This window comes from Falco biarmicus, chromosome 3, assembly GCF_023638135.1.
Source record: "Falco biarmicus isolate bFalBia1 chromosome 3, bFalBia1.pri, whole genome shotgun sequence".
Lineage (NCBI taxonomy): Eukaryota > Metazoa > Chordata > Aves > Falconiformes > Falconidae > Falco > Falco biarmicus.
In genome coordinates this window covers 57,550,830-57,572,203 of record NC_079290.1, presented here as the reverse complement: position 1 = coordinate 57,572,203, position 21,374 = coordinate 57,550,830, and the positions used below count along the sequence as shown (strand labels likewise).

Below are 21,374 nucleotides of genomic sequence, written 5' to 3'. Positions count from 1 at the left end.
TATTGCCTTCCTCCATCTCTATTCCTCTGTTCCTCCTTTTTTTCTTTCTGCTCTTACATCTGTATTCCCCCTTATAATCCTAAAAATACTTCCTCTGGCATAGTATGTACTTGATCCTACCAATCATTAATTCGAACAGAAAAAACAAATGTTAAGGATTGTTTAAACATAAATGGTCACCTTCTTTAGAAATTAACTCAACTATATGAGAATTCTGAAAGATACCCTACATTTAGGAAGGCATTTTTTGTGTACCATTTGCACAGATATTTAGGACTATGCTAATGCCAACTAAAAAAGGAGGAGTTGGTGAATGCTGAGCCTGTCTGAAGGGCTATTTGGGAAACTGTATCCAGCAAACAGCCGCAATGAACCCCTACAGCAGTAAGCATCTCGCACCATGTTCCAGCCATACTACAGTATGTGAGGGTAGCTCCTCTCTTTCCTGGACAAAATAAAAATATTAATTTAAACCAATAGAGCAGAAGGGGTGGGAAATTCCTAAAAGCAGGCACCGGCTTTGGCTGACTCACAGCTGAGCTGGTGTCAGTTCCAGCTGATGCCTCCTGAACAAATACCAAGCAGTGTCAGTCCACCTGCACGGCTCAGAGCGCTCACAGCACTGCAACAGATTTGCGCACCCACTCAGTGACAGCAGTGCAGCAGCATAAGGGAATTTTAACTAAGTAAAATGTGGCAACAGGTTGCAGGCTGGCTCGCAGGCAGAAGGTGGCAATGATGCCCCAGGTCCCCTCCATTAATTGCAGGATTAAATGGACTGAACCACCAGCAGTTTGATGGTTTTAAGTCACCTGCTCAACATTTCCTTATAAAAATGAGGAACACTCAGACTATCAGTGACAAGTGCAAGACAATTTAAGCAGCAGTCAATTTTTCCACTGCAATGAAAGCATGTCTAGCCTCCAAGACTCCCGACTCAAACCCTTAATCTATTCTTTCATGCCCATATGGCGTGGTTCTGAGCTTGATGTCAGTTATGGGACTGGTCATCTCATCTTCTCCCCAACTGTTCTGCTATTTTAATCACACTGTGCCTGAAATTATGTGCACTGGTCCCTCCACGATCAACCGAAGTTGATTACTGGTGTAGCCCCAGTACTCTGTGGCAGCTGATAACACATATACACACTTAAGACAGCAAGTGGAGGCCACAGTTAATGGCTCTGTCTTTCAGAAGCCCACAAAATTATTCCTTATATTCATCCTAAGGAGAAAAAGCAATGGGAGAGGTGTGATGAACTGAGAAACCCAACAAACCTTTCTGTGCCATGTGGGCACAGCCAGGTGCTGGGAGAAAGGACAGCTATGTAATCCCATCCATCAGTCCCTGGCCTAAAACTCTTTAAGTCAAATTGCAGTGACAGCTAGCAAGAGCCAATATGCCTTAAAAGCATATAGCTTTTCACCAAAAAAATAGCCAAAAGCTACAAAGTTTTAGCCCAATGCTGAAAAAATTCTTAAAAAAAACCTAGTAACTTTGAAGCATAATGAAGAAGATTACATACTTGGGGCTTATTCCATTTTCCAGTTACCATTGTGCTGTAACTACCCAACACTGTTTGCCTGTGTATAAAAACCCCGCAACTGATACAGGTCAAACCTTGGTCTCACTCAAGACTACTGTAAGCCCAGCCGGTGCCTTGAAGCCACAACAGACCCAGTGCTCCGACCAGCCTGCTAGACCTCCTCCTCAGTCGAATAATTCATGCTCCAGGTCAATTTGTAAAACTCACTGTTGGCTTCAATATTAAAAATCAGTTCTGTATAATGCTATTTAGGCTCCTGACTGAACAGGAACATGTTAAACTCCACTGCTCTAACAGGATTACACGTGTACAATTTATGGTAAGGAGTCTCCAAATCCAAAACACTTTTTAACTTTTTTGTACTTTGTTAACTGCTTCGTGTATTTACGGTCCCGTAAAAGCAAATGCTTTATCTTAAATTAAAAGATACAGATGGCTTTACTCCACAGCATTGCCTGGAAGATAAACTGGACATCCTGTTCAATTTTTTTTAAAGATTAAAAATATATTGTATTATTATCATTAGTGAACAATGGTTTCATATTCAGCCTTTGAACCAAATAAAGAGGCAAGAGATGTGAACACTATTCCAGTGTCAAATTTGACTATTAGAGAACTGAAAACAATAAAGTTAATGCTGAATGAGAACTGCCAGTTTGCCCATGTAAACTTTAGTAACATTGCTTCTTTAGGGCAATTTGCAGTCTGCAGTTCTGAAGGCTAGATGCATTTGAACGACCTTTCTCCGTAAAGCCCACCTTGACACAAATCCAACGCTCTCTTCCTTAAAATGTGGAACGCTGACTTCTGGAATTGCGACGAGTGGGAAAGCCTTAACACAGAATACCACGGACTTACTGGTGCGTTATTTTACAGGCTTGTCCTTTGTCTGCCGAGTGTTAGGGCGACAGGTCTGCGCGGTGGAGCAGGACGGGGCTGCCCCGAGCCGCCCGCCCGCCGCCGCGGCCCCTGCACTTCAGCAGGGTTTTGACCCAAAGGCATTAAGCTCACCCGGCCTAAGCCCTGGCCCACCTGGAGATGCCTGGTTGACGAGTTTTAAAGTTATTTCTGTCCGCCTTTCCCTCACCACGCCGCAGGGCTCCCGCTGCCGAAATCTCTCAGGTTCAGCTTTCCCCTGCCGAGAGGCTTACCGAGGCCTCCCGCCCGACACGGCGGGCGACGGAGGGCAACCACGCGGCTCGGCCGCCCCCCCCATGTTTAGCCCGATAAGGGTCCCGCGACCCAGCCCCGCGTCCAGCCCGGGGAGACGGGGACGGGGGCAGGCCACGGCCCACGCCTCGCCCTCGGAGCCGCGGGGCATTGCAGCTCAAGCCCCGGCTCCCTCCCCGCCGCCCCCGCACCACGGGCCCGCCGGGGAAGCAGCTGCTCCGGGCGCATCCACCATGTTGACTCCGTGCGCGGTGGAGCGGAGGAGAGGGCCGCCTCCGGCTCGGCTCCGCAGGGGCCGCCCGGCTCCCCCCCCACGGCCTCCGACTTGGGCACGGAGTCGCTGCCCCGGCCGGCAGGCGCGGCGAGCCTGGCCCGGGGCGCATGGGGCGGCCGCGGGGGGAAGCGCGGGCGGAGGAGGGGCCGCGGTGCCCGCCGGAGAGCCCGGCCGTAGGGGCGGGGAGTCTCCTCCTCCTCCTCCTCCTCCTCCTCCCGCAGCGAGGCTCCGGCTCCCCGCACGCACCGGAGCGCCGGCTCCCTCCTCCTGCTCCTCGTCCCTCCTCCCTTCCCCTCCTCCCCCCCTTCCCTCCCCGGGTCGCCGCGGCTCCGGGAGGAGCGGGGGGGGGCCCGCTTCCTTCCACCCCCCCTCCTTCTCCCACCCGCCACGCCGAGGAGAGGCAGGTGAGGCCCCGGCCGCGTCCCCGCTCCCCCGCCCCGCGGGAGAGGCGGCCGCGATGGCGGCGGCGCCCGCCGAGGCGCTAGGCCCCGGCCGCCCGCCCCCGGCCTCTCCCCGCCGGGCGGCCCCGCCGCCGCGCCCCGGGTGGGGGGGGGCGTCCCTCATCCCCGGCCCCTTCCTCTGCAGAAAGTTGCTCAGCAACTTTTTTCCGGGCCCGCGCCCCCGCCCGCGGGGCCGAGAGGTCGGGCGGGCGGGAGCCGCGGCGTTCCGCGCTGCCCGGGGCCGGGCTGGCCGCGGGGGGCGGGCGGAGGGGAACGAAGTTTGGGGGGGGAGGGCAGCGCCGCGCGTCCCCGCCGCCGCGGCCCCTTCCCGACCGGCTGCCGTGGTCGCGGGGCGCTACGGGGCGGGTGCTCCCCGGCGGGGGCGTGCGGCACCCGGCGTAACCCGGTCCCGGCTCGGCTCCCGGGCGCGGGCGGCCGAGTATCCGCACGGCCGGCCGGGGCTCCAGGATGCAGAAGGGCAGAATCCAGGAAACAGATTTGCGAGTTTTCTGTAGCTTGGCCTGAGTGGAATTATTTTATTTTATATTATTTTTTTTCCCCTTCATTGTTCTGGTTTGTTTCCTTGCATTGAGCTGGAACGCAACTGCTTTAAATTTCCGAGTCAGTAATTTCAGTGTTCAGTCATATCACTTTTCTAAGCCTCCTTGACTTCCTCACGCTTGGGGAGCGTGCGGGACACATGCAGGCCCCTGTGCCAGCCGAGGCTGTCCCTGACTTTCCGCGCTGCGTGGACCCGCAGGCAGGCTTGCTGTGCGTAAAGCTGTGTGCACATCCCTCGGGCCGAGGGCTAGCGTGGCATCTTCCCCGTTGTACCACAGTGCAAACGCACGGGTTTGTTGCATTCATTTCGGAATGGTCCGTTACAGATGTCCATATGTGGGCACGGTCTGCTTTGTGCCAGGAAAACCGGGATAGAAATATTTCTCAACCTCATGTTGTTAAGAAGGTGTATTGAGACGTACCTGCTGGATTCAACACTAAGCAGAGGCTGGTCATTAATCAAAAAATAGATGTTTGGATTTATTTAAACTGGCAGAATGTTCCAAAACTGGTTTAAAACTCAGAGTGTGTTGCCAAGCAAAGTGTATTGTCTTTTTCTTAATAATTCTTAAACAGCTGAATGAAACTTCAGGCAAATTTTTCAAGCAAAATCGGCATTCGGTGAGGGAAGCAAGATACAAAAGTTTACATTAGAGCCTTTTCCTTTCAGTTTTGGAAAGTAAGCCCTTGAAGAGAGATTTCTAATAAAATTTGTCTATTATGCGTGCAGTATCTCTGTCCGTAGGTAGTACAGTTTTGCCATAACTCAATGTTTCTGCAGGCTTCATAGGTGTAAAGAGCTGTTCCTTTCCAAACAGCAAAACCTTGTACTTCCACTCGTGTTTCTCCTGTGTCAGTCAATTTAGCTATAGGAGGTTCTTGCTGAACATGGAGCAGAGACTATGGGTGTGTTTTGCACAGCTAGGGTGTCAGAATTAGTTTTGGAATGAGGTAGTGTCCATTATCGAGCGGAAGGAGAGCAGCACTGGTGCTATGCTGAATTTCAAAGAAAAAGATCCAACGACACCAGGCATGTGAAAAGGTGACAGTAGTTGGTAGCAGTGATTGATGGTAATTATTCCACAGGTTTCTTTAGCTTTATTTCCTCAGGAGGTACAGCTGAAATGCAACTGCAGTATCTGTGCCATCAGTCCCTCATTAGGCTCTTCTGGCTGTTAGATGCTTTCAAACAAATTTGGCAGCAGAGGTCTCCCAGGTAAGCAATTTCTACCAAATTTGTGAAAATAAGGAAGCCAGGTAGAAGAGAGCCCTTAACCAGTACACCAGAGAATTCACATCAACGCTTTTCTCAAGCTGGAAATGGATGCAGGAAATGAGGCCTCCCTGATATTGCTGCGTGCAGCACTACTGGTCTAGTTTTCAATAACTTTTTAATATTTGGACCCCTCTTTGAAATCTGAAGAACTTAATTTGGAATGAGAGTAGTGAGCCCAAGGTAGCTTTAATCTGTATTTTGTATTATAAAGAGAAAATTTCAAGGGGGATATTTATTGCCTAACAACAGTTCTTTGGCTGTGAAATGAATGAAATTGGAAGTACGTTTAAGTTGCAATGTTATTTGAAATTGCTAGAAAAAGACATCATAAATCTTTGCTGTGCTGCATACTGTGTAACAGAACTATTGAAAACCTGCAGTTCACGATTTAGGGGTTTTATCAGTATTCATGTAGCAGAGCAGAGAACTGTGGTTCTGCACTCGAGGAATACTCTTTGTTTTGAGCTTTGAATACTTTCTGCAGCTCCTGAAGAATGAAATCAGCACTCTCTTTGCTCCAATAAATGGTGACCGTCATGTGAGAGTGATGTGAAAGTCTGTGGTGTGGCACATGCCAGTTTATGTGGTCAAAGTTTACTTTATTAACTGCTTGGTTTTATGTTTCTATATGCACTATCTGTGGACAGAGCTGTCTATTTGCAATAGATAATTCCTTGTGTTCAAACCATTAGTTAAAAGAAATATGTTCTTTCATCTGTATTCCCTACTTGGATCCAACTGTTTTGCCTCGTATTTTGATCGCAGTTCGAGTAAGCTGCCTTGATGTTAATTTAAAAATTGGTGTCAGAATTAACACAAAGACTACTTGAGGAAAGCATCCTTATTCTGCTGCGTCACATCAAGCAGCCTTTTTCAGATAGGACGCCTTCTGTGCATACGTGCACAGTCTGTGGTTTCTGTGAAGCCCTTGTGAAAGATTTCAGGCTTTTAGTACTGGAAGTCCTCTGCTAGTTGGTGTAACAGATTGATTAGTGAGGGAGAAATGTAGTTTTCTCAAACTACTGTAACAGAATGGTTTAGGTTTTGTCCTGGAGGAACTACCTCCAAATACAAGTAAATAGCTTGTTCTTGGTACGTACTTTGTTTTTCTTCTCCTTAAGAATGCCAGTAGGATGCTGTTTTATAGTGATGGATTTTATGATGTGGCAACCACTGAACTTTAATATTTTTTTTTTTAATACAAACTGCTTTAGGGTTGCCATATGGTAACTTCTTTCAGTCACTACAGTCCCCAGCTGCATTCAAAACCCAGTGACTTAGAGCAGTAGGGTTCCAGATTGTGTTATTAATTGCCAGGTTTTGAAGGCAAACCTGGACAAATTCCCATACGTATGCTGAATTTAGTAGGGGAGAAGTCATGCTGAAAAGGTGCTGTCAACTAACTGTAGGACAAGTTTAATTTTTAAGAGGTCATTCTTACTGCCTTTTCCACCTATGGGCGTTTATCCTTAACAGTACCAATGCAACAAAGCAGAAACTGGCACCAAAGCAAGTTATTGAAATGAGCGGGACTGCACCCTTAGGTAGAGTTAACGTGCACAGCTGATGGCAGGATCAGAGATCTAGATGATAGCAACATTAATGCTAGAACTTAAGTAAGTAAACGTTATTACTTATGCGTGAGTTTTGTTCCCTTTAGATTTAAACACATATTCTTTAAAAATGTAAAGGATAACTGGAAATAGTTTGGGTAGGCACCTGCATAGGGCACCAGGTTTCACACTGTGTCCCAAGTCAGATCAAAGTTGTGCTCAGCTGAAATGAGCCCTGGAGCTGATGGTCTCCTGTGAGGATTACTAGCCCTGGTTTGTGTCCAAAGTCCACAGCCCAGCAGGATTCTGCTGTAGGGATCGTTGGTAAACGACTCCAAGGCTGCGTTGACTGTTGTGGCTGAGATTAGGGTTTTGTTTCGATTTTTCTTGACTGTAGTGTTAGGTAATGTTGCAGGGTATGGTTGGAGAGTGCCGAGGAAGTAATGACCACTGAAACCTCAGACTGGCATCATCTGTAGTTCAGCTTCTTGAGTACTCGAAGATGGAGCATAGGAAATTAGATAACTTTTTTTGCTAACCTGGTTGTATTTTACCTTTGTATTTTTGGAAGGCAAACGCTATTACAAATGTTATATGAGACATTCTAGTAAGTATCTATATTGATTGCGTCCATATCTTCAACGTTTACGTAAATTCTGAATTCTGATAGCACTACTGAACTTCAAATAATTCGTCTTTCAAATTTGTACTTCAGGGGGATGGAAAACTTCTGTGGCTTATGATACATGTTTCTGTGGTTTTTTTCACACCAGAAGTCTGGGAAAAATAAATGATTCTTCAGAAGTGTTTAGCTGCCCCTTCAGTTCAGATTTTAGGATCAGGTAGACCAGGTTTACAAAAGTGAATAACTTCATTTACTTCCATTGACAGTGAAGCTGAGTCAACCCACCCACGTAAGTAAATCTTTGTACATCAGCGCCTTTAACTTTGTCTCGGGGAAACTTTCAGGAGCGTTGATCAGACATTTAAAGACATATTGGAAGACTTCGGTTCAGTGGGGTTAATTTCCTTTGCTTGCACATGGCCAAAGCACCTTCTGATCCTGCAAAACTGAGACAGTAGTAGTGTTTTATTGATTGTGTGAATGATGGAGCATAACTGCAGTCAGGTATGCTTAGCAGGACTGATGGCCCCGTTACAAAAGAGGGGTTGGAGTGGAGTACTGTGTTCATGTTCAGTCCTGTTCCAATGTTTATCCACAGTTCAAGTAAACTTCTTGATGGTGCGCATGAAGTTCAGCTTCAGGATGACAAAATACAGTATCTGGGCTAAAGGTTTTGAAATTTTCTACCATACTTAATGCCCTCACAATTGTAAGAAAAGGCAGTGCTTGTGTGAGGTATTTAAAGAGTAATTGGAGGGTACTATGACTCTCTTCTGTATTGCAATTGTATAGCATTGTAACTGTTTTGGCAGTCATCCAGGAAAAGATGACTTAAAACTAATAGTGAACAACCTGGTTTTAATAAGTTATTTTTAGCATGGTTAGATAAAAAAAAAATAATATTTATGCTTAAAATATGACAAAGGAAACCCAGGTGTGAGTTATGTATCTGCTTGCTTTTCAAGAACATTTTATGAGGGACCAAAATTGTGACTGACACTTGTAACCACATAAGAATCAAAAAAAAAACACAAACCACCTCCAAAGTCCTCCTATATACCTTGCTTTTCCTGTTTCTGGTTGGTTTTTAACAGCTTAGCTTATTCAATGTAAATACTCCTATTTTGCCAGCAACAGTACCCCAAAGTCCAGAAGCTAAAAGACACTGCACAGGATAGAATGGCCACAGGCTTTCCTGGTTCTTAGGCTCCCTTCCTGAGCATCCAGGACTGCCGAGCATGTCAGACGGTGGAGATCAGTGGTGAACCTCTGGTCTGACTCAGAGGTATTTGTGGTAGATGGGCTTCCGGACTGATGTGTAACGGGCTGGCCTGTCCATAGACTTAACTTAATGAACATGTGCCTCAAAGATGAGCAACACTGTTAAGGCTTTGGTCAAAGCATGCACCACTGAAAAATGAGTATATTATTAATGTCTAGAAAATATTCTCATTTTCAAAATATACATTTATCTGAAACCAGCATTCATTTGGCAAACTGTGGGAAAGAGAACATTAACAAAGAGCTGCAGTTGAGGAGGAAATTTGAACATAAATACGAAAGTTTTGTATTTCATTTTAATGTATTTATAGCAAGTAAGTTAGTAGTACATCTTCCGAGTTAGTTTTTCAGTTCTCTTGTATCGCCTTTCTTTGCCTTGGTTCTGATGCTGTTTTTCTGAATGTCTGCAGTTTGACATGAAAATCTTACCTTACTGATTTCCAAACCAAGGTTTTCAGAAGCATATTAACAGACAAAATTTGTAATGTTTCAGTCAAAAGTTTAACAAGGTTAGTCAGTGAGAAACAGAATTAACATGCAGGCCTGAAATTTGTGTAAAATAGTGGTCTCCAAACATCTTAAAAATCTGCACCAAAACTAATACCCAACTTCACATTTTGAAAATCTGTAAAGACATAGCATTTATATTTATGTGAGGGCTAAGCAAGGGTGAGATGAAATAGGAGGAAAGCTTATGGTAATAAAAGTGAGTATTTTGTGCCCCCTTTCCCATAACTTCTTGAGCTGAAAACAGTATGTGCCAGCAGAATATTTTACTTCTGGTGTTTTTGTTGATACACGGTATTCGTGACTAGCTTCAATTCCAGTAGTTCAGCTGAAGTACTCCACACTTTCTTAAAGGTATGAACTTAGTGTTGGTGCTATGATGAAGCTGCAAATGTATGGAGTAGTGTATCTTATGCACTTGTACGTAATTTCTCTTAATAGAAAATCTTGCAATACTTAGTGACAGGTGAACCTGAAAATACAGGAATTTTTTTCTTTTTCCCAATACAAATTTATGCAATGTTTAGATAAGATCTGTATGGCAAAGACAATTCTCTACTTTGCATGATGACCAGCCCAAGTGAGTTGTGTATCATTCTTGTGAGAAGGCTGTCCTGTACTGCATGGAGATGGAAGACTTGTGGTTTTCAGGTTTGTTTGGTTTTTATCCTGAATTGTAACAGTGCTTCTCCTTGATGCATGTGTTCATTAAGTAAAGCCTACTGAAAGAACAGCTGTCATGAATCAGACCAGAAGCCCATCTAGGTAACTATCTCCCTTTTTTATTTCCTCCCCTGCCCCGTTCAGGAGAAATTCTTAACATCTCAAGTAAAAGTTTTTTGGAAGTTCCATTAAAGGGAAAATTTCAGAATGGATTCTTTCAACAACAGGCGGCAGTTCTGATTTTGCCTGTTCTAAATAAACAGCATGCAGGTTTCCTTCCAGCAGTAATGTCTTAAAATGTAAGTGTGCTCTCTTTTTTCTGAGGTTTCTGAGGCATGTGATAATTGGGAATTTTGCCAAAGTATGTTCTTTGGTTTTGTTTTTTTGGGTACATCCTGCCCCCTGTCCTCCCCCCCAAGTTCTAGGTAGAAGATACATTAATAGAATGGTGAAGTCCCGAAAGCAAAGAGAGGGAGGGATTTGTTTAACTGATACCAATGTTAATTATTTGTTTAAATGATTATTAAAGGTTGTAATAGCTCCTCCATACCTAACTGAAAAACATGCATCGGATAGAGAAAAAAAGAGTGTACAAATCTCACTGTGGACATCCATGTTTATTGCTGTTTTCATAGTAAAGTTAAATACTCCGTTCAGGAACACTTACATCATAGAGCAAAATACTGTTCCTTTTGAAAATGATTACCCATGAAGGAAAAATAAGGGAAAACCAGGATAATTCATGAGCTGTCAACTAGTCAGTTGGGGAAATTTTCCTGAGTCAAATTCCTTTTCCCAGCAGTCCTACTTTTCAAACCTGAAACGTATTTGATTAATATTCTGTAGGGGGTGAATAAAAAAAAAAGTTATGTTTTGGGACATCCTTGTGTTGTTTTTTTTAGTTCTGTGGTCTTCAAATGAGTGAGCAAAATGCAAGTACAAAATTCTCAACTTCAGAAGACAAACACATTAAATGCTAACTTGTATGTGGCTTTAGAGGCTAAGATGCAATATATGGACACTTTTTTTTTTACTTTCAAGTACAGTTCTGTACTGTCTTTTAAGTACATTTATATACTTAATTCATAAGTCATAGTGGTTGAGGTTATTTAAAGTGATAAGCTTTCAAAATAGCTTGCTGAATAATTATATATATTATGTAATTGCTAAAGATACCAGTCTTTTGCATCCTAGGAAATATTTCTTAGCTTGTATGCTGTAGAAATCTGTAGGACTGATTGATTCAGGCTATTATGATGTATGTAAAATGAGACAAGTGATAGTTTATAGATTAAAAAAATATTTCCCTGGAAATGTTTGATTTGTTTATACAAAGTAAGTGTATTTAAATATTCTGGAATTAATTTGCATTGGTTGTTAAATGTAGGGCTCCTTTGATTACTTCCCCCCGCTTCAGCTTAGGTCTACCATACCTTCAGAATACTATTTAAATTTGGTGTATACATGGTGAAATCATAGCTAAGTTAATACAAAGTGACTTACGTTAACAAGCATGCCACCTTGATTTTATATGGTTATTTAAAATTCTTTTTACTTAGTTTTACACTTGTGCTTCTTCGTTCTTTTCCCAAAGAAAGGTTGAGTCGTACTGGTCAGTAAAATATATTGACTGTAGCTATAAATTAGGTTTACACTAATCTTAGCTTTTTGCCAGGGGCATATATTTTCTGCATGTGTATTTAATGTAAGGATAGAGTGTCTTAATAATTATTTTAACCTATATATGTAACTATTTAAGCAATGAAAGCCCAAGTTATATGCCAGACTTTTTTTTTTTTTTCTTTCTAATTTATGTTCGGTGGCATTCGAATTGAAATTCTGATCAAAATTCATATAAATATCCACCGTTACATTTTAAAGTACACGTTAATAATATGTTGCCTTTTAGATAAGGATACAGAAGGCAATAATTCTAAATGCAAAACACATTTTGTTTGAAATCTGTTGGATTTATTTAAGAAAGGGAATGTTAGCTTTAATTTGTTAATTAATTTTGGTCACCAAAACCTCTAAGGTGTTAGAATGGATAGATCTCATACTTGTAAATTTTTGTTTTCTTTGAAAATATGAACAAAAATCTCTCCTCTGTCTTTTAACCTTATCTTCTCTAAATGTTTCTTGGATTCTAGTGAATTAATATCTAAATGATATTAATTGGCGCAGGGGATCCTCTACACTTGTACAGCTTATGTTACCTCAGCTATGTAGGTGTTCAAATTCTGATTCCAGGTGGTTATGTATGAGCTATGCTGGTTTGGTGATTCGAATTTGTTTAAAAGTTTGGTGGCTAACAACATGATTTAAAAATTATTTAAACTTAATACAGGTTATCCTAACAGTAAATTTGGGTCTGAATATAAATTGATGTTACAATTTTAAAAAAATACTTCTTTATTTAAATATTAAAAACATGCCATCAGAAGGGTAACTTTCCATTATAAACATGGCATGTGGTCAGTCAGCATGTGACTTAATTTGGCTGTGCAGGTATATGCTATTTTATTTTTGCTGTTATATGAATACTTAGAAGTAAACATTGTTTACTACATTATATGTCCTATAGTGTAGCCAGGTAACTAGGTAACTTAAGTGATGGAATCAAACCATGTTCGGGCCAACAGAGTGACCTGCTTAAACTTTTGAGCAGGTGGACTGATCACAGTGTAAGACGCTCTTGAGGAAACCCTGGCAGCACTGATGGAGAATTGAGAAGTTCGTAAGCGTTATTGCTGCATGATTTCTACAGCTTGGAAACCATGCCATTAAACTGTTGCTTCTCTTTAAAGTATTTCCTAGACCTGAAGGATTGTTACTTTTCCCATCTCAGTTACTCTGAAACTGAAAAGGTGAGGCAGATGCATTAGATAGTAACAGTTTTACAGTCAGAATGTTTGAATGAGATTATAGTCTCTTTTTAAAAACATTGCCGTGTAAAACAACTTTTCCTGTGCTTTAAACTGAAATGGAGATTAATTTTTTTCCATTTTTAAAAATTGTTTATTTCATCAAATCAATTATATCTGTATATATTTATAAATTTTTTTAAGCTAATTAGGAAGTGGAAAATCTGAACCTATTTTTATTCACAAATATTTTAGCATTGCTGTTCTAGGACGTGATCCTTTTTCACACTGAAGCCAAGTGCAAAATTCCCCTTGACTTCAGGGAGAACTGGATTAGCTTTACACAAAAGGACCAAATTGTCCTCTGGAATAAGTGGAGGCAGCTCTATTCAAGTAGACTTCATTAGAGTATAAAATGAAGACAAAGAAGTGTTGCCTGCCTTTACAGGCAATGAAATTGGATCTGTTAGCTCAAAACAGCTAGGTTAATTTAACAGTTGAATCAAAGACTTTTTCTTTTTTCCAATTAGATAATACACTTACACTAATTCACTGCATTGAGCAGTGAATAAGATGCTACTTATTTTTGACTACAGATCTTTTACAGAAGCTACAATCAGTTTATGAACTCTGTCTATATGACAAGAATTACCACGAGAAAACTCAAAACGCTTTATAAGCTGTTAACGAATGTTCAAGCAGTTTATCCTTAAATAGCTGAAAGAGGTGTGCGTACTGTTTAAATGTAATAGGCTTTATATGACAAGTTGTGTGGTGTTTGGGGGACTTTGTATTTTCAGCACAGTCTGGCAGTCTGAGTGGCTTTCTGTATTCTTGCTGAGATGGGAAGAGGGTAATTCATTTACACCAAAAGTCAGACTAGATGTTATCCCGTGTGTTTGCCGGTGGTATTTGGAGTAATCCTGCTAACTTCCACAGTAGACAGTAGTGCCTTTGGCATCTTTTTTCTTATGCTTTACACAACAGTATTTGTATTGTGTACACAAACAATGAAGAAATAGTATTTGAAAAATGAACTCAAATATAGTGATTACTTATATAATACTCTGATATATTTCTTGTAAAATTTATCATTTGTCACTCTTGCATATCAAGTTTTTCTTTCAGTGCTTCTGGTATCTGTGGGGATCATGAATCAGTTCAGCAGTCTGTGATGATTTTGACCTAAGCACTGTATGGCTTTCTTTTCTCTTTGAAGTTTCACAAAGGGAAGGGGGGCTAGAACATTGTAATCTCCTTAGAATAATTTGTGGACAAGTCCTTAAATGCTGCTTCGCATTTCTTTATTAACACTTCACATGAAATAAAATCTGCTCCCTGGGAAGAATGCAGATCCACTGAGCTCTCAGCCGTTTAGCATACATAGCTCTGCAGAAAAAACTTCCGCAAATAACTGCTGCTGCAATATTTAGCTGGTGTTAAGGGGTTAAGTAGTAAACTGAAATTCTCTGAAGCACTTGAGGCACTATAATTTACAAAATAAGACACGAGAACTGTTTTAAGATTAGTCATAGTTAGGAAGCTTATTGAACCACCGGCATCTTCCCGGAAACATCCTGTGTTTTTGTCGTCATCAGCTAGCTTCATCTATTCAGGATTTTAACTGCTCTTTGGTTTTTAGGAACTCTTGCTGCAACTTCTTTGTGACTAAGGCCATTGTCAATCAGTCCTGTCCTGCCCATGCCAGCCAACTGTCCCCTTAATGCAGCAATTCACTTGGATGAATAGTGCTCATACTTTAAGGAGACAATAGCCTACCAGAGAGAGTGCCAAGCTGATTTAACTTAGCACAAGTGTGAAAGAGTTTTTAAACGGATGCTGTCAACTAGCATTGACCCGGGGCTTCAGCTGCCTGAAAATTGTTATAACCTGATTGGGAGTACATCCAGATTTGTTTAAATTATTTTAGTTAATCAGTTGGCTGCAGAGAGCATTAGTACCCCAGAAACTTGTCAGGCAATCATCCTTGGTATGTCAGAACGGCAGCAGACGTGTCCTGGCCAAATGTACAACACTGCTTTTAAAATGGACTCTTTTTTTCTTTTTCTTTTCCTTTTTTTTTTTTTTTTTTTGTCAGTATGCTGCTAAATTGACGAAAGGATACAGGATTCATGTTGTAATCTGCTCTTCCAGTTCAGTTTAATGCCACAGCATGTGTTTGAAATACTTAGTCGGATGTGTAATACAGTGTAAACCCACAACTGTAACGTGCCATTACCGTAAGACTTACAGAGCTGAGCTACCATTTAGCCAAACCAGCCACTAGATTATCCACTACCTGGAAATGTTTAGAACTGGACAGAGTTTGGGAAAACTGCATTGCTGCTTTGCTGGCCAGAAATTCTTTTTGCATTTTTAGTTTTAGTGGAGGTTGAAAAGACACTTACCTTACAGGTACTCCATCACTTGGATGCAGAGCATTTGGTGCTGTGCATTCTTTCTTCCCCGATAAGTGTAAGCGTGGGCCTTTTCTTAAGCATAGTTTGGGGTCTGATATGTCTTCACTGCACTTACAAAGGGAAGAGAGAAGGTGAAAAAAGTTAAGGAAAAAAACATGTGGAGAAGATGCTCCCTAAATTCCTGATGTCTCTGTTTCAGGGAGGCCAGGAAATGTGAGAAAAGGAGCTACTTCTGCCGAGAGCCTGACAAAATTTGGGAATTATACTAGATGTGTAGAAAGGATACTGTTAACAAAATTCTCAGTTTAAAGGAGGGAAAAATTCTGGTGGTTGGATGCAATGCCTGGTGAACTGGTGTTTTCCCAACAGTAAGTAGTGAGTATATTTGGGGGCGGGGAGGAGGGTGTTTTCTTGCTTCTCTGAGATCATTAGGCCCTTACAGCTGCAACAACATCGCTACTAGTTTAGATACATTTGTGGAGAGAAAAAAGCAGCATTGTTACTTCAGTGCCTGGCTAGAATAAGTAGTTTGTTAAGCAGTGCCATGAGATTGTTAGTTGTTTTAAGGACACTCCAATTAGTAGATGTGCAGCTATTAATGAGTAAGTGTATTGTATAGATCAGAAAAAAACGCTCAGATTGGAAAGGATGAGGAGCAGGAGCTGGAATAACTTCCAAATATTAAAGACTAGAAATTGATTTGGAGCTGTCAGCATAGCATGGATTTATGAAGGGGAAGTCATGCTTAATCACCTTCTGTGACTGGCTGGGGGGTGAGAGCAGAGCAATGAATATTGTTTATTTTGACTTTAGTAAGGTTTTCTGCACGGTCTCCCATAGCATCCTCAGACAAACTGATGAAGTACATGCCAGGTGAGTGAACAGTGAGAGTGACTGGAAACTGGCTGAACTGCTGGGCTCAAAGGTCATCAGCAGTGGCACAAAGTCCAGCCAGAGGCCAGTTACTAGTGGTGTAGCGTGGGGCTCCGTACCAGGGCCAGTCCTGTATTACACCTCCATTGCTGACCGAGGTGGTCACACAGAGGTGCAGCCTCGGCGAGTTTGCAGAGGATACGAAACTGTGAGGAGTGGCTGACAAACTAGAGGGTTGTGCTGCCTTCCAGAGGGACCAGGGACCTTGGCAGACCAGAGGAATTTGTTGATGGGAACCTCATGAAGTTCAGTAAAGGGAAATATCAAGTCCTGCTCCTGGGGAGGAACTACCCCAGGCTGCAGTATATGGTAGGGTCCAACCAACTGGAAAGCAACTTTGCAGAAAAGGACCTGGGGTTCCTGATGGAAAAGGTGTACGTGAGCCAGCGATGTGCGCTTGCAGGAAAGGCAGCCAGAGGTGTCCTGGATGCATCAGGAAAACAGTTACTGGCAGCTTAAGGAGGTGATCCTTCCCCCCTGCTCAGCACTGGTGAGGCCACACCTGGCATGCTGCGTCTGCTTCTGGGTGCCCCAGTACAAGGGACACATGGACATACATGGTCCGACAAAGGGCCACTAAGGTGACTAGGGGTCTGGAGCAACTCTCCTGTGAGGAAAGCCTGAGAGAGCTGGGGCTGCTCAGGGAGATCTTAGGTATTTAAATACCTGCTGGGGTGGATGAAAAAGGACACAGCCAGGCTCCTCTCAGTAGTGTCCGCTGACAGGACAAGAGACAATGGGCACAAATTGTAGTACAGGAAATTCCATTTAAACTTAAGGATAAAATGTGAGATTTTTTATTGTAAGAGTGAACACTGGAACAGGTGGTCCAGAAATGTTGTGTAGCCTCTGTCCTTGGCGAACTGGACACAGCCCTGAGCAACATGCCATTGTTTAAATGGCTTTGAGCAGGGCGGGGTGGAGTAGGCATCCTTCAGAAGTCCCTTCCAACTTCAGCTATTCTGTGATTTTCATGAAAGAATTTAATAGGGCCACAACAGTAAGTGTAGTAGTTGAAACGAAACAGAACACAAGTGTTGAAAAGCAGAATATTTTTGTTTGTTTTGACAGCCAAATGTTTTTCTGTTTCTACAAGCTTTCTTATGACCACTTGGGGAGGGGGGAGATAACTCTGCAACTGCATTGTTCTCTTGGGTTTCTTAGCTTTCTGCTGTTATTATCAAGTCTGTTTATGGCTATATTGTCTTCTGTATCTTCTCCCCACTCCCATGGCAGCAGTGGTGAGGATACCGTTAACTTCTCTGCTGCATGGAAGACTAGCAGCAACAGAGGCTTTTAAGTCAAGGAAATGTTTTCATCTGGTATTTGGAAAGGTATTTTTTTCAGTGTCTATGATAGGGTAATTTTTTTTTTCTTCTTAATGCTGTAAAAATTTAGGATATGAATGCTAGGCTTGCTCCAACGTCTCTTTGCCAGTGGTGATAAGAGGTGGGCTTTTTGGTTTTGTCCCTGCATTTGACTAAACATACTGAATTGATGAATCCATGCTGCTGTTCTGTTGGTGTTAGAACTACAAACTTACGTTAGATTAATAAAAAATGTAGAGGTGAAAAAGGAGCTGAAACAGTTGTATATGGATTTAAACACACTATTATGAATAACTTTAACATTCTACCAATAGAAATATGGTCACCATGAAACCTAGCATTTGAGCTTGCCTCACAGAAAGGCACCTCATCAGTTAAGTAAGATGGGACTCATTTTCAATTCTTCGTCTTTGGACTTGCAAGTGAAAAATAAGATGAAAGCACTATGCTGAAGAAAACTTGGGTGAACTTGGACTTGAAATTTAGAGGGCACTTAGAAACCCTGTGAAACAAAAGTGCAACTTCACAAAACTGTTGAGAATTAAAATACTTGTGCATGTTGAAAGTTGGCTTGGTTTAGTCTTTGTCTCAAGTTGCCTGCTTGTTAGTTGTAATTTTGCAGAGGTTCTCAGTTCCAGTCTTATACCAATATGTTAGAAGTTATACTTCCCTTTGAACACTGCCTCATTTGCAAATGAATAACTATGTTTTCACAAGCTCATTTGTGTTTTGTGGTAATTAGGACAGCTATTAAATTATTGAATGGCTACTGCTGCACAGGAGCTTATCTTTCTGGAACTGTCATTTACAGACTGGAAAGGTAAGAGAGTTCTTCTGATACAACTAAATGTTTGTAGTATTTCTGTTATGGTAAATCTTTATCATGTACTGATCTTCCCAAAGATCCTGCTTAAACCTTCTAAGGAAAAAAACCAACCCGCTTGCATGTCTTTAGAGAGGCTTGCTTTTGCAAGTAGTCGAGCTTTCCAAATGGCAAGCAAGCAAGGTTCATTGTACCATAGACAGTTAGCAACAAATTCAAGATCTAGCTAAGGTGTAAGTTCATTTATGTATGACCTACATACATTTGTGACACTGATTTTATTTAAAAAAAAAAAAATAAAAAGGGCTCCAGGAAGAGATCTGGGGAACTGCAGATCACTAAGCCTGACATTTGTTCTAAGGAAATCAGTCAAAATAATAATGAAGATAACATGGATAAACATGATGTATTGAGGAAGAATTAAGAGCCTGCTGTGAAGGGATGTCATGTTTTGCAAACTCACTGGAGGTTTCTTGAAGACAAGCACATGAATAAGCAAGATCTGACAGAAATAGTTTACTTGGATGTCTGACAGGCATTTGACAAGGGCCCCCACCAAAGAATTTTGAAGAACCTAAGCAGCCATGGGATAGGGGAGAGGATTTTCTGTGATTAACTTAATGACTAAAATAAAAGAAAGGGACAGTTGGAGGAAACAGAGTGGAGAGGGGTTCCATTTAACAGTTCTCCAGGGTTATGGTAGTGGAGAACGGTCAAGTTCATAAAGGATAAAGAAGAAACATGAGCTCACAGACTACTGATGGGTAGCAGATGCAAAGGCAGACCTTAGTGCTGCACAAGCATTTGACATTGCTCAGCAACCGGACTTCAAAATGGCAGATGAAATTTCGCATAAATTGCTTCATGTGGTGTATTTGGAGGTGGGGAGAAGCAAGCTTGCCTTATATAAAAAGATGAGCTCAAAGCTGATTATTGCCACTAGAAATGGTTAGGAGAGAAAGGGAGAATAATGATTATACTGTTTAAAAAAGTAATTTTTTAAAAAATTGAATTATCTTGTGTAGTTCTGCCCTGCTTACCCCTACCCCTGCCACCATCTCAAAAAGAACATAGTTCAAGTTTTTAGGAAGAGCAAATCTGAAATATGAAACAGTCTCTGTAAGAGGAGCAGTAAGAATTCAGTAGGAAAGGTGATCAAAATGTGGTGTGACAGAATTCTGTAAAGTGTTCAGCAGCCAATGGGACATAAATAGAGTGTTTATTCACTGTCTTTAGTGTGCACACACTAAGAGGTATCTAATGAAACTAGCAGCTGATGAATTGAAAACAGTCAAAAGGAGGTCGTTCCCGACAGAACGTGTAATTAAGCTATAGGATTTCTTGCCTCAGGAATTTAAAGAGGCTAAACATTATATTAGTGCAGAGAGAAACTGCCGTTTTGTGGAAGAATCATCAAATGCAAATACCTGTTCTTGTCCAGGAAATCCTGCTGCTGCAAACTGTTGGGGGCTCAGGGGGTATTCTGGGGAAGTATTACTATATATTTGTTTTCTTCTTACATGCGTCGCTCTGTATCTGTTACTGGCTGCTGTTACTGAGAGGGTATTTGAATGAACATGGACCTTTGGGTCTAGCTCAGTTCAGCCTTTCCCTTGTTGTAAAGCCTACCTCCCCTGGGTTTTTTGTGTTACTCTTTTTCTAGAATCCTTTCCAGCAGTAACATTCAAACTTTGGCCCAAAATGGGGTGTTAACCTATTTAGAAGGTGTCTTAGGGCTACTGATTACATACTTTTCTCTTTGTGTGACCTTGTATATGCTACCAAAATATAAAAATCTCCATGAAACAAGGATCATATTCAGAGCAGGGGTAGGACTGCAGGTACATGTGAGTCGAGTCAATAGCTTAATTTCATACGACTTCATCTTCTTACTGCTGCATAGTACTTTTTTGGTCATGTAATGGATGCACTTCCAATTGCATCTCTCTCGTATGCTCTGCATGCAATAGAGGCCCTTTAGGGAAAGACATATTTTAAAAGGCGTTTGAGTGGGCATTGTTTGAACAAATGCATGGTCTGGGCTGTCTGTAGGCTGGTTGTTTCTGCTGTCCCTTCAGACTCCTTTGCGGTGATTTTTGTATTGCCCTTTCCTCCTCCAGATATGCTAAGCCCCTGTATCTCTGTTGTATGTGCCAAGCTTATCAATAAAAATATACTTCTTTGTGTCTGTAATGACTATTGAAATAATCAAGGGACCTCTCTACTCATAAATGGAGAAGTAATGCTAAGAGGACGTTGTGCTGAACAAAAATAATGCATTTGAGAAGATTCACACTATTTGAAACAAGAGGCTGCTATTTAATACAGCTGCCCTGTTCCTTTTGTTAAGGTGGCAGCTGCACAAATCACAGAAGGTTCAACCTTAATAGACTAGTTTGATTTAGTAGTATACTTGACTGTGTCACTAGTTTTTGAATCCTAAGTCCCTGCTTTCTGTAGAAACATTCTTAACATTTAGGCAATTAGTAGACTTAGTAATGTTTTCATCCAGTTATGCATCAGGTTATGAAGATACACGCTTCTGGATAGCTTTCTGTGGGTGGGTGCATTATTTTAAAATACTCCTTTCATATTCAGCTGGTGTTAAGATTTATACAAAGATGTCAGATGCGTTGGGTTTTATTTGAAAGGTGTGCTTATTTTTCCACTAGCAGACCCCTAACTGTTGCACAAGGGGAAAGTAGTGACTGCTAGTGTTTACTTACAACTTAAGCTAATTCCACATGCTAATTTAGGGCAATGCTGCTTCTCACCTTGTTGAAAGAAAACTTTTCTAGCCTGATTTTTTGATTCAGTGATACACGATGATTAGCATGCTGTGCAGCATACAGTTGAGCATTATCTATCAGGAGACAGGTTGGTGAATACCAGGGTTGGCTGCCTATATGTGAGCTAGTTTTGTAGGCTCGCTTTATAGTCAGTGGAGAGAAATAAACACTTTCACTGCATGATTCATCTCACCCCCATATGGATGTCTAAATTTGGAAGATGAATTCCACCTGAAGTCCATTACTGAATATAAATTTCATTAGTTTAAACTAGACAATTATTTGAAAGAGCACTAGCTTGACTGGCACAGCAATTGAGT

The 21,374-nt window shown here is 41.8% G+C and overlaps 1 protein-coding gene across 1 annotated transcript in view; it reads left to right on the top strand.

Annotated features, from left to right (window-relative positions):
• The first annotated feature begins 3,193 nt into the window (after nt 1-3,193).
• YES1 (YES proto-oncogene 1, Src family tyrosine kinase) overlaps nt 3,194-21,374 on the top strand; it is a 52,963-nt gene continuing 34,782 nt past the window's right edge. Inside the window, exon 1 of the mRNA XM_056331555.1 lies at nt 3,194-3,395. The gene's annotated coding sequence lies outside the window, so the exon portion shown is untranslated. The remainder of the gene's footprint in view (nt 3,396-21,374) is intronic.